This window comes from Sorex fumeus, unplaced genomic scaffold, assembly GCF_029834395.1.
Source record: "Sorex fumeus unplaced genomic scaffold, SorFum_2.1 ptg000006l, whole genome shotgun sequence".
Classification (NCBI taxonomy): Eukaryota; Metazoa; Chordata; class Mammalia; order Eulipotyphla; family Soricidae; genus Sorex; species Sorex fumeus.
The window spans coordinates 68,563,681-68,578,154 of record NW_026606063.1 but is presented as its reverse complement, the minus strand read 5'-3'; positions in this window follow the sequence as shown (position 1 = coordinate 68,578,154).

The window sequence follows — 14,474 nt, the reverse complement described above, 5'->3', positions numbered from 1 at the left end:
GAAACGTTACTGCTTCGCCCTGGAGCAAATCGATGAACAATGGGAGGATTGTGCTACAGTGCTACAATACACTATACAAACCTGTTGTGGACAATTTCCCAGATAATTATGTGTTTTTAGGAAGCAATAAACAACACCAGGACAAAGAGACTGCCAACTGTTAAGCACAGGATCTGTCGCATGCTCACGTCACGCATCTGGTGCATGGAGGCATTCTTTCTCAGCCTTTATTTAAGCACTGTCTTTCCTAATAAACTTTGGCATATGACTTCGAGTCTACTGCCATGTGGGTGGCTCTGTCTTGGCCATGATGCACGTGTGAGTCTTTGTGTAACCCCTGCCCTAGACCATGATCATCACCTCATTTCTGAGGTCCCTGTAGTTAAAGATAACTACAAGAGACCAAATGCAACAATCACAAGGTGGGAGTTGTAAATTGCACTGATAAATGTTTCTTCTAGTATATTGACAAAGTCCCTCTATCTGGAAGGCAGAAAAATAATCCTTAGGCTTTCTTGGAGTCTGCAATGTTTTCACTGCATTATAGAAATGAAGGAAAAACACAATGAAGCAAATGTAAACACTGTCCCATGCTCTAGTCCTTGCAGTAAGATTGCTGCCCATGCCAAAAGGGCCGGGAGAGTTGTCTTTACTCTTGGGGATGAATGACTTTGTTTCTGGCCATTTACCGAATATTAATTGGATATCTGTCTGACAGTAAGGAGGGGTTTAGGTTGTTGATTTCTATATAAATAGATATGAAAATAATAGTTCTTATAATGTGAGGGTTTGTATTTTACACATTTGTGTAAATGTGATAAATCAGCGTGTTCCCATCCCTCTGACCCATCAGCATCATGAAGGGCAGGTCCTCACACAGGGGCATCTGTGAATCAGCGGGAAGCTGGACAGCTCTAGGCTCAGGGTGACATGAGGATTTTGGAACTTTGGAATTCAGCAGGTATTGGGCAGAATCTAGAGGACATGGGTCCCTCTAGAGCAGAGTTTGGGGACAGTGTCCACCAGGTGAATTTTCAGGAGCAGCACAGGAGGCTCAAGATCAATCTGGGGACAAAACCACCCTCAATCCATTGCCAAAGTCTTTCCTGTGAAAAAGATTTGACTTTGGAGGACTGTGTCTGCCCCAGTGAGCAAGAGTCAGAGAAACTCCTATTCTACATTCTGCTTCCCATGACTCCACTCACCAGGAGGGTGTTGCACAGGAATTCAGGGAAATGAGTTAGAACTAGGGGTGAACATGGGCAAGACTGAGAAAAACTGGGGTTCAGCTCTAAAGGTACCAGGGTCCATGTGTGCAGCAGAATAAACTGGACCTTGTGAGGTCAGGACAGGGAGTCTGAGCTGACAAACTGGAGACTCCATCAGGGACGCAGAGGAGAAGCACTGGGGATGTAGGTGGAGCGGGTGAGACGGTCTGGGAAGGGCGGCCTGGGTTGGGGGAGAAGTGAGGGTACTTTTTACGGTTCCTTAGTATGTTTGTTTGTTTTTTCATTTGTTGGATTGAGGGCACAACTCACAGTGCTCAGGACTTATTCCAGATTTATGGATCACTCCTGGAAAGAAAAATATTGGGTTCCAGGGATATAATTGTGTTGATCACATAAAAGGCAAGCACGTCACTTGCTGTACTCTCTTTGACCCGTATGAAGCCCTTTTCTATAAAAATGTACACTTCACAGTAAATTTTATTATGCATTAAAATCTTGAAAAAGTTGTGTCGATAATCTGATAGTTCTCTTGATATATCCCTTACAAATCCGAGAAAATGGGGAGGGTGAGGTGGGGTTGCTCATCAGCTGTGAGTTCATTGCAACTGGTCATTCACAGCTCACAGCCCCCTGCACACCTACCGCTCTGCCAAGCCAGACCTGTGCCTCTGACCAGGCCCTAAAGTGGGGTGTCTGCAGTACAGCAGGGGCTCTCAGGGTCCAGACCCACAGCTGCAGCCTCCTCCCCTGAGACCCCCCGGCCCCCAATGCCTTCCACTCACTGACTCAGAGACTCTGCTGTTTGCTCACCAGCAAAGAACACGTGTGGCCATCTGGGTCAGGCAAGGCAGGGAGGTTTGTGTTCGGGGCTCTATCACTGTGCAGAGAGTCTTTGTACCTTGGTAGCAGTAGTAAACGCCAACATCCTCGGGCTCCACCCTGCTAATCTGAAGAGTGAATTCTGTTCCTGACCCACTGCTACTGAACCTGTCTGGGACCCCAGGCTGTCATTTAGAAACTTGATAGAACAGGTGACTTAGATTCGCCTGCCATTGATGGTACCAGCTCAGATAGGTGTTTCCAATTCTATGTAGGAGGCTCTCATTAGACGTGCAGGAAATGGAATTTGGCTCTCCCTTGACGATGAACAAGGAGAGTGGACACTGAGTCATCACAATATCACTTCTGGATCCTGGAAATTTGATTTTTAAAAGTGTCAGGTTACATTCAAACATCACAAGTCAATTTTATTGCTCCCATTCTGTTATTTATTTAAGGTGATTAATTCTTTTTCTGGGCTGGAGCAACAGCACAATGGTAGGGCATTTGCCTTGCACACAGCCAACCCACCTTAGCCTGGTTCGATTCCTCCGCCCCTCTCAGAGAGCCCAGCAAGCTACTGAGAGTATCTCGCCCACACGGCAAAGCCTGGCAAGCCACCTGTGACGTATTCAGTATGCCAAACACAGTAACAACAAGTCTCAAAATGGAGACATTACTGGGCCCGCTGGAGCAAATTGATGAACAACGGGAGGACAGTGGACAGTGACATTGTTTTCTGAGAAAGTCATAACTTGAGTGATTTATACTCCTACACCAGAAGGATGTCATCACAGTCAAGTGACCTTCGGGTTGGGGAAACAGGCCTGTACACCTTTTCTGGGCCATCTCCACTTTCCCGATGTTTCTTTCTCACACAGTCTGACACACAGACAGAACACACAAGGAGACCACTGGGTCCCCCAAACATCCCCTCCTGCACCCATTCTTTCTTCTTCCTGCTTCTCTTACCTGGGATGCACAACATCAGCAGACCCAGAAACTGAGCAGGGAACCTCATTTTGAGCGTTGTTCTGAGGAGACCTGATAGATGAAAGCAAGATAGAGCTGACTCTTATGCGAGACTGTCCAATATAGATCCTCCCCCAAGGACAGCATGCAAATACACTGGTGGGTGCACTGGTGTGAAACGACCTCCCGGAAGGAGTCACTTCTCTTGAGCAAAGTGGGGAGTGTGTCTTCTATTTTCAGAAAAATAGTGGAAACATTAACTTAGCCTGGATTATAGTGGTTGAGATGGACGTTTCTCAGTCTGTCTGTGACATAGATGTGTGTCAATGTTTCTTTTGTTCTGTTTTATTGTTTGTTTGCTTATTTCTGGACCACATCCAGCAGTGTTCAGTATTACTCTTGGCTCTTCACTCAGGAACCACTCCTGTTCGGATCAAGAGTCCCCTGGCCCTCGGAGGCATGGAGAGACCAGACAGACACAATTCTTGCAGGAGTACAAACGGGGTTTATTTAGACCAGCATGCTGGGGCTCCACAGCATACCCCAGAGTGGACAGTGGCTGAGAGCCCCGAGCTTCTTCAAAGGGGATCTTATATAGGCCTTCACTGGCCGTTACAGCATGGCCCGCATATTTCATAGCCACTAGATTTGTAACAACATATACTTTCTTTACCAATCCATTTAAAAGTACCTCACTCCTTAGCCTATAGATTCAAATATAAGCATTTACGTACATGGATTGTCAGCACAAGCAAGGTTATAGCCGGAATCATTAAGCCTTAGTTAATCTCCCTTGACCATCCACATTTTGAGTTATCCTTTACCCAAGTCTGCAGGGTGCTTTCGTGAGACAATACACTCCAGGAAAGGGCAATTTCCCCCAACCACCACATCCTCAGTTATCTTTTACCCAAGTCTGCAGGGTGCTTTACTGAGAGAATACATTTCAGGAACAGTAAATACACCTGAATACTGTCACACTTGGTTTAGAAAGAAGTTATGCCCTGTTCACTTTCCAAGTCCCCTCTCCCCCAGGTGCAAAGCAGCCAAGCAGTTTTACAAAAAGCAATGTTGCAAGTTAGCTGAAGCACGCAAAAATTTGATGCCCTCTAATATGGATTCTTTCATTCCACACTTCTTTTAATGAGCATCTCAAATCCTTGAGATCGTGGGGGGATCGGGGCCTTATTCAAGGACCCGTGGTTCAGAGTAGCTTTCCTCAGTGGGTAGAGTCCGGTATTGTTGCCCAGAATTAGGAGGATCTTCAAGACTCAAACCAATTCTCCCAGGCCTCCCTTTCTCTCCGACGTCGTTCAAGGCCTTCCTGTAGCTTGGCCATAGACTCTCTGACAACCTCAGTGTGGTCTGCGTAGAAACAGCCTCTCTCCACCAGATCAGAGCAGAGCCCTCTCTTCTTGAGGAACAACAGGTCGAAGGTCAAGTCCTCTCAGGTTTTGGGAGACTATCTCAGACAGGGATGTGAGAGATTTCTCGATGAGGTCTTAAAAAGAGTTAAAGCAACAGAAACCAAAGCAACATAATGCCATTCCTATCTCTATCATTAAAACAATGAAAAGGATTAACTCTACAAACAGGTTTGGTTGATAATATGACTTCCTGTGTCCAGATTTTTCTAATGGACACAGAAACACCAAGCCATTCTCTGGCTTTCTCAGTACAGATTGGAAAAGCTTCTGCCCATACACTGAAGCTATCAATGAGAACCAACAGATATTTATACCTTGAACATATGAACATTTGATCATTTGCATAAGGTCAAGCTGCTGATTCACCACTAAGTTCCTTGATGCTGAACAGGTGTTAGGAGAGGAGGCTCAGGATTTCCACTAGGTTCATTAATGGCACAGAAAGCACAGTTCTGAATTACTTCTACCTTACTTGCTGTTCAGTTCCTCCCCATGGAAGATGGTTCTCACTAGTGTTAAAACATAACCCTTTAATAATATTCCATTGCATTGGTCCAGGAGTTAGCAACTTTCCTTGTTGGCTAAATCCATCAACTTCCTTTTGGAAACCTCCAATGTCCATTGTTCCTCTTTTGCAGAGCATTCTGGTTTAGAGGAAGTATTCTCTGTTGTTAATCCCATGATGCAACAGAAATTAAGAGCTGATAATACTCTTGTTCTCTCCAAATGACTATTCACAGAAAATGAGATGCAATAAAGTACAGAAAGAAAATTCACAGTATTTTAGAACGAGATATTAATCTACTCTAATTTAACCAGTTAAGATGCCCTTCTCGACACTTTGGCCAATTCAGACTGGGGGAAAGCAATTCTGCACTTTGAGATGAGCTTCACCCTAGTAAAGCTCTGGCTTCCAATGCTCGGATCAGACTAGTGACAGCATGTATAACATTCAGTTCCTTTACAGATTAGGCTGTTTACCTACGGACAGTAAACCAAGTTTTATCTAAATTTCCCCAAAGGGGGTACCTTATAGATCAAGATTAGGATACATTTATTCAATCACCTCTGTAGAATTAGAATCTGATCCTTACAAAAAGCAAGTTACAGAACCATGGTTTTCTCTCCACCTTCATTTTAAAACTTTGCAAGATAGGTTAACAAATCTGGCTTGTTCTTTGGCATAAACACAGTAAGATTAGAGAACTCTCCATTTGGGATACCCCATTATTTACTGAGAAGTCCTGGGGATCAGCTAAAGACAAGAGACACACCAATAGTGGCATTAATCTTATCTGGCACATCAGAGCTACCCAGGCCTAGCCAGAAGATGTCCCACGATAAACTGGATGGATGGCCTCGAGCCTTCAGGTTGAGCTGGATGTGGCTTTGGGACTCATTTTCCACAGAGACGTCTTGCAGAAAGGAGTCCATCCCATCCCTTCTTCAGGGCTGGGAGAAATCCTGGTTTCCAGGTTTTTTCTTGACGCTGAGAGTAGGCCCAGGAGTTAGTCACTGCAGAGTCCTAGATTCCTCATTCTCCATAGCAGTGATGATTTCCTGTCTTTTCTTGAGCCAGCCTGCCTCTAGGGTCGCCCTGAGGTTTGTAGGGTACTTGAAAACAGTACCTGTTAAATCCTTGGCCTTTAGATAGATCTCTGGACTGTTCCCTGGAAGTGGGCTTTGGGGTCCCATAGTTGATTTTTCCTGTCTGCATGAGGGGCAGACCCTATTACAGAGAGGAAAGACTTATCTGGATTTATGCAAACCAACGCAGTGCCATGAAACATCAAAAAAATACTGAAGGTACAAAAGAAGAGAAAAGCGAGTATTTCACTTTACTCACAGAGATGTAATACACCTGTTTGCTGTGGGTCCTAGTCAGAGAAGCTAAAATCTGTAGAGATAAAGCTTACCGTTTAACATGTTTTTAATCCCATGTCAAAACTCTTGATTTCCTGCAACTTTTGAAAAATTCAGTGATCTTAAGAGCACTGTAACAGGAATCTGAACAATCTGTCCAATATCTTTTCCATAAGAGCTTATCAAAAAGGCACTAGAACAATTCTGCAGGTGTACTTTAAAGTTTCTTATAACAATACAGTTTGATCAGTTCCTTTTCTTAAAACACAACCTCAAACCCTCTGCACATTCCTTAACATTCATTCTGTCCTGTAACTTTCCTTCATCTCATTTCAAAACCATCTTCACTTTAACAGGATCCCTTTCCTTTTTCCCACTGACAATATTTCTATCTGATGTAGGCAGGTAGACAGGGAAAGGCCCTTGGCAATGAAATTTAGATAACAAAATTTTAGGAAGGAAACAAGACCTGATAAGCCCTTCAGCAGACCCGGAAGAAATTTGATCCCTCACCGAGGAGCCATCAGACACATCTGCATCCTTTAATCCACTTTTGGTGAATCAGCCCAGAGAACATTCCAGAGCTTCTGGACCAAGACGAACCCCAAGAGCCTATAAAACCCCACCCATAAGCCCATTCAAGGCTCTCTCCATTTCTGGAGAAGCCCACGCTCCCTCTGACCGCGTTACTCTCTTGCTCTTCATTTCCCAACCTCGCTGCTTGCCCCTCTTTTCCTCTCCCAAAACCTCCAAATAAAATCAGTTACTTCACTGCTTGTCTACTCCTGAAATTCCTTTCTGCGAGTGGGACAAGAACCCTAGAAACCCCGGGTAAGGCTTGGGACTGGTCTCTCCTTTCCTGCAAAGAGCAAATTCTCACCCCAACCTGAGTCCATGGCTCCCCGAGCAATTGGGTGGCCGGGATTAACTCCCGTGCCGAGAAGACCAAGCGGACTTCAGGTGTGGCTTGACGGTCACCTTGTGGGGCTGGCGGGGTTTAGGCCCGTGCCAAGCAGGGGCTCACTGCAGACTTTACCCGTCCTAGCCTACCCAGGGACTCTTGGGTGGCAGAGGCGGAGTGAGAGAGAGTGATCATCTTTCTCTCCTCCCGACCCGTGTGAGCCACCAGTGGGGTCCACCGACATCACATCCATTATCTTTCTAACTTATGACATACATCTATAGTATCACAATGTACAATGTGATCTCTCAAATTTAGACACAAGTTACCAACCATCTCACTTAACATGACAAAACTCTTCTCTGCAGTGCTATTTCAAAAGCATTAGATTAGTTCTATAGATATTCAAAAAGCCTTAAAAATGCTCACAATTAAAGCTCTTACAAGGTGGCAAAAGATCACTTTACATTAGAAATTAACCAAGAGACATCTTAAAATTCTAATTTCCAGGAAAAACACATATAAAAAAAGATTAAAACACTCATAGATTATCATGAAACAGAAAGCATTTCACACTTAGGTACAAAGTTCTCAGGTCAGGGCTAGGTTGATACCTGGGGACAAAGCTTGGCATGAAATAAAATTATCAAAATAATAGCATGTACTTTCAAGCATTAGACAGGCTGATTAGCAACACAGTAAAATTTCCCACATTTGTCATGCAATTCTCCATTCTTATCTCATACTCACACCAAGGTGCAATGCTATGGCTTCAAATTGTCAGGCTGACATCTGAGACTAATTGCTAAGTAGCCCTAGAAATTTTAGTTACCAAGAGCACTGGTAGGACCAACTTTGCAACCAATTTTATAACTCTAGAAACTCATGATTAACTAAACCATTACTTTTTGAACCAGTTTTTATGTGTCATAGTTATTTTAACTCCTTCTAGGTCAAATATTCTAATCCAATGCAGATACAAATATGTACATTAACATAACAGCATAAGACCTATAAACAATTTTTATAAAATATGATAAAAACTTCTTTGGTTTAATTTCAATAGTTCTTGTACATTAGTTATTTAAAATCATGAGTTTTCTACACCAGATACTTTTAACAATTCCACGAAAATATGCTTTCAGAAACAGAAAAAGCCCTTTGGATTTTTTTTAACCAAACTTTGATATTAGCATAAGAAAATATTTAAACCTTTCACAAGTACTTTCACCAGCTACAAGCACTTGGGACTAGTCTGCTAGAGCTTGGAATCTACATCCCAAAGACAAGTATCTGAGCTTTGCATACCAGAGACTATCCTAGCTAGAACTTCGAATCTACATCCCAAAGATCAATCTTGGCTAGCACCTGAGATCTGCATATCTAAGACCAGCTAGATTTCTGGGAGAAAAGGGAAACTGCCTCTTACAAATTTTTCCTAAAAGTTAGCTGAGGCTTGTAAGATAAGTTCTTGCTTTCTCTAAACTCTTATTTCACTCTAGTTTCAGGCTCTAGTTCCATAGCTCTTCTAGATAGCACAGATTCTTAAGTTCAAAAAGGATTTCAACTGTTAATAATATAATCATCAATGTTCTTCTAACAGGAAATTTAGATTGAGAATTCTGCTTTCTCTGTAGGCTCAACCTTCTGATAAGGATTAACCCTTGTCTAACAGGTTCCAAAAACAACTGCTTTTCTTAAATCACTGGGTTGCATATCACTAACTTCTCTAAAATTTCTACTTCTGATTTATGCCTGGTTCCAATACTCGAGTATTCCACACAGACAGACAGATAGACAGACACAGACAGTCAGATAAACAAGACAATGAACTGACTAAAACACCACACGTACATGTGCACACATCTGTAGTTGATCGATCAATCTGACCCTTCAAAAAATGGCAGGGAGAAACTGATGGACTGAGAAAGGAAGGGCGAAGAAACCTTATCGGCTGATTGGGAACTCGGCTCCCCATTTCCCAGCCTGACCAGCCAGTCTCCTGATTGTAAAAAATGGGTCTAGAAAGTTTTTTTGTTAATATAAGCCGGCAAAATAAACTATGACAAAGATGTTACCATATTTTGGCCAAGACTAATTCTGAGGCAGGGAGCTAGTATTGATGTAGGCAGGTAGATAGGGAAAGGCTCTCTGCAATGAAACAAAGTCTCATAGAAGAAGAATTCTAGGACCGACCCACCCTGTGGACACAGAGAATAAAGACTTGATAAGACCATCCCCAGACGCTGAAGATATGGGCCTCCTGCCCATGAAATTCCTCCTTTCCGAAAACCCCCCTTTCAATCCGGTTAACTCCAGTGACCCAGCCCCAAGGAGATTCCAGAACATTCCGAGTCAGAAGGATCTATAAGAACCAGCTCGAGAGCCCACTTAGCTCTCTCTCCACACTCGGAGAAGCCTGCATTCCCTCTGGACGCGTTACTCTCTCTCTCTTACTCTCCATTCCCCTGCTTATCTGCTTATCCCTTTCTCTCCCTCTCCAAAAGCCTCCAAATAAAACCTGTTACTTCACTGCTCATCTGCTCCTGAAATTCTTTTCTGCGAGCGAGACAAGAACCCCAGAAACCCCGGGTAAGGCTTGGGACTGGTCTCTCCTTTCCTGCAAAGAGCAAATTCTCGCCCCAGCTTGAGTCCCTGGCTCCCCGAGCAATCAGATGGCGGGGATTAACTCCCGTTCCGAGAAGATCAAGCGGACTTCAGGTGTGGCTTGACGGCCACCTTGTGGGGCTGGCGGGGCTTAGGCCTGTGCCAAGCAGGGGCTCACTGCAGACTTTACCGGTCCTAGCCTACCCAGGGTCCCGGGTGGCAGAGGCGGGTGGGGAGAAAGTGACCATCTTTCTCCTCCCTACTTCACATAAGTCACCTGTGGGGCCCACCAACATCAGTATCTTATCAGACATGGGGATAGGCTTCTTTGTTTCTGATGTCAAACAGTTAATCATAAGATCTTGCATTTTCCTGCCTCCTCTGCATTGATACTCTCCTATTTCTTTTGTTACCTGCAAAGATCTGACTGCAAAATGATCTAGTAATGCAAACTGCCATTCACTGGCTACCTTTCCCCACTATACTCAGGCCACATGGTGTTTTACAGAGGTCCACAAGATCTCCTTATCTAAAACTACCTAGTTGGAAGCTCCTCAGATGTTTTCCTAATTGCAAGCAATAATCTATTGATGTAGGCAGGTAGAGAGGGAAGGCCCCCTCCCAAAGCAATGACAAAAGTCAGCCCTGCAGAAAATAGGAAAACAGGAACTAAGGCTTGATAAGACCCTAGCCTGGCTCCAGCAACAGACCCAAAGAAGCTCCTCCAGGAACAAAAGGCCAGGAAAGGAATTTCAAAGAAGACCATCACCACTCCCATCCTCCCTGGTAACCTCCTTAGCAACAGACATTTACCTGGGAAGAAGCCCCAAGTGGGGGCAGGTTGGAGAAACCCTATTGAGGCCACCTTGAACAAAGGAAGCGGGCGCATTTGCTGCCCAATCCCATGTGCTGCTTGCGCCCACGTGGCCGAGCACACGTGGTTCCCGAGCACATGTGTTGCCTGCATCTCCCCTTTTGAGATGTGTACTTTCTTACTTTCGTGTCTAAATTTACTCTCTCACTCTCTCTCCCTCCCTCCATACCAAAAATCCTCCAAATAAAATCTATTTACTTCACTGCTTGTCTACTCCTGAAATTCCTTTCTGCGAGGCGAGACAAGAACCCAGCAACCCTGGGTCCCGGGTGGCAGAGGCGGGTAGGGAGAAAGTGACTGTCTTTCTCCTCCCCACTTCACATAAGTCACATGTGGGGCCCACCAACATCACTATGAAAAAGGAGGGATCCTTGGCAAAACTTCTCCCCAGGTCTATCACTTTGGCCTTTATTCAGAGGCTCATCTCCACCTGGGCCGACCTGTCATTGGAAGGACCCACAGCTGTGTGCCGGAGCCAAACCTGGTGCTGTGGTCTTAAAACTCTGCTCCTTAAAAAAAAAAAAAAAAAAAAAAAAAACAGTTCTGCCTTTCTTAGCTTTCTACTTTTCCCACTTTTCCCACTTTTTGCTGGCTTGCAGCTTCTGTCCATTTACCCTTTTTTTTTTTTTTTTGCCTTACATCTGAACTGCTTTCATTAGCATTTCAATTGACCTCTCTGCCTGGAAATTGATCTGCCTTAGTTTCCCAGAGACTTCTCACTAGTGGGCTTTCCTTCATTCCCTCCCATAGTGGATGGTGACTCAAAACAGACAAAGGAGGGGTGCCTCTTTGCAGAGACCATTCAGATGCCTGCCTGGTTGGTGGAGAACTTAGCCTTAGTGGTTCAGCATTGTGATGCCCCATAGGAGGACCTATCAGGGTGCTCATAAACACACGCATTCACACAGAGGTTATCACATTCCTCCCCCAGTCCCCCTAGAGATTTCCAAGGGAGCATACCTTCACAGCAGATCTTCCACACATTACCTCCTTTATCCTTGGAGAGAAGGAACCTCCTGGGGGCCAATCCACACCAAAGGAAGGCCATTCTGATGAACAATAAGTGTCAAACTTACCTTTCTTGATCATCAAGCCCAGATCCTGAGCTTTCCTGTGGATCTCAGAGAAGTGACAAGAATTGAAGCATTGGGGGTCGATTGATTTTGACCCGTATTAAACAATCTTAATAAACAGAATTAGGAGAAAGATAATAAATACACACACTATGGACACACGCACAGATCACACTTCGGCACTTGCTCAGACCGGTCCACTCTTTCACACGGGTGTGCACCACACTCACCAGTCACCCTGGGACTCCCGAATATGCCCAAAGGGTGTGCACATGATTTTTCACCTCTTGAGGGTTTAGTTCTTCCAACTGAAGAGATCAGAAGTAATGAAAGGCCAGTGCTGGCCTGGGAGTGGCATTAGAGTTCGGGTTCAGGGGAAAAGGAGGATCAGAGTCAGTGGGGGCCCCTTGTCCCACCTGGGACTCCCGCCTAAGGGTCCTGGTCCCAGTGCCCCTGGGGAGCAGGCTGGTAGATGACTTCCTTGACCTGGAAGATAAGCGGCAAGTTGAATGATCCCTCAGGGGGCCAACCAACCTGGAATGTCGGTCATCCTGCAGAGCGAAAGGTCTGCCATTTAGGCTTTTTAACAACAGAGAAAGATTCTGAGCACGAGAGCGGACCTCTGACCAGTGGGAGAGAGTGAGTGAGAGAGGACCAGAGATTTGTATGTCTAAGACCAGCCAGCTTTCTGTGAGAAAAGGAAAACTGCCCCTTACAATATACTGAAATTATTTACTGAAGGCAGTTTCGAAGGGGAAAGATGTTCAGCCTCTTCCAAACTAGTCAGGACAGAAGAAAAATCTCTCATTTTCATGGGTCCTTGTGTTCCTGCCCGTTGTGCGGTGCAGTCTACATGGGCTCACCCTGACAGCTTAGTCCAGCCCCAACAGGTTGGGGTAACAATTACACATAGGTTTGATCACAATTAATAGGGGTAGAGTTCTTTCTCTCCTGGAAAGTTGCTTTTAGTCTTGGACAGATTCTCATTTAGCAGATCGACCCACCGTAGAACGGAATCCCCTGGGTGTGTTTCTCCTCTCCTTGTCCAAAAAACATATAAGCATATATAATATAAATCATTTTGTATGAACACAGTAAGAAATACTTAAAGTTTATAGAATTGCTCTCCTAGGGCCATCTCGATCTCAGACTACAGTGCTCAGGTCAAATAGTCTTTCCTATTCTTAACAGGGTCCTAGTGTCCTCATTACTTTTGGATCATGACAACATTTGTCTATGATCAAACTCTTAACTTATACTTAAGAATCGTGGCACTTTGGCCTGGCGCATCTTGATGCCAGGGTAGCACATAGCTTGCCCGCTTGCCCTGGTTCCATCCAGTCCCTCGTGGGAACCCTGCCTTTGGGGGCACTAGGAAGTGAGGGCAACTGAGACTTAAGTTGAGAAAGCAGATGCCCGGGAGTGAATAATATTCAAAGCCAATTACATCCTAAATAATGTTAGGGCGTGGATTGAAATCTCCCTCTAATGACAAAGAGACTCCAGAGACTGCAAACAGCAAGCAGGGTTTATTGTAAGACTGACTAGCCAGGGTCCAACCGCCTCCACAGACATGCAGTTCCAGCAGGTTGGGTAAAGACCCCGAGCTTCTTCAAAGGAGATCTAATATAGGCCCTCCTTGGGCTTTACAGCAGAGCCCGCACATTTCATAGCCAATAGATTTGTAATAACCCATACTTTCCTGACCAATCCATTTTAAAATATATCACTCCTTAGCCTATAGTTTAAAGATCAGCATTTGCGTCAGTGCTTAGGAACATCCTGGTCTTTTAGGGCAGTCCTGGTTCTTGTGACATGGGTCTTGTGAGAGACATGAGAGACATCTGTTTATCTGGTCTGACCCCCACCCTTTGCGTGATATGCAACTCGGGGCACCTGTATCTGAATTCCTTGCTCAGGGGCAGAAAAACCAGTTATTTTGCAATGTGGGTTCGTGTTAAGCTAAGCTAGATTAATTCTGGTGGTCCATTTTGGGCCTATCCCTCACAAGTTACAAAGGGTAACATTAACTATCTTCCTGTATTTATACAAAAAGGACGTTGCATTAAAGTAAACTATTCAGAAGACATAAGGAGAGGAGAGATGCAATATTAACTTACTGATAAGAGTTGAGTGTCTTAGAAAGATCTCACCTTACCAATTAACAGATTCTGATTAGGGGAAAAGCTGATTAACTGGTTGGGGAAGAGAGCACAAAGAAGTAGTTACAGACAAACAAAGGAATGGGAGTGACTCGGGAGCACTGTGATGGGTGCAACCTGATAAACCTAAGCTCCCTGGGGCAAGGGAGGAAAGGACAAATCAATTGTTAGGCCTAAAATATTTGGAGCTATATTCCAACATTCACGGAGTTTGACACAGAACAACAATAACAAAAAAATCCTCTTTTCACTGAGGTTGCATTTATACTATCAAACTACATCCCAAATTGTCAGTTAAAATTGTGCACTTTGAACTACATTTTACTATATTTAAAGAAATAGAAGGTTATATATGCATTAATAAGGCTTAAATTCAGTTACAGCCATATGTCACACTGGAGCAAATTGTCTCTCTAGAGGTCAGTGTAGGGGGTGCTTTTGGCCATAGCAGACCCTGGGCTTTTTGTTAGGGATTCAACCCAGAGTCACGTAAGGGGTTCCATAGCCAGCACAGATTATTGAACTAAAAGTTTAGGGTCTAAATCTT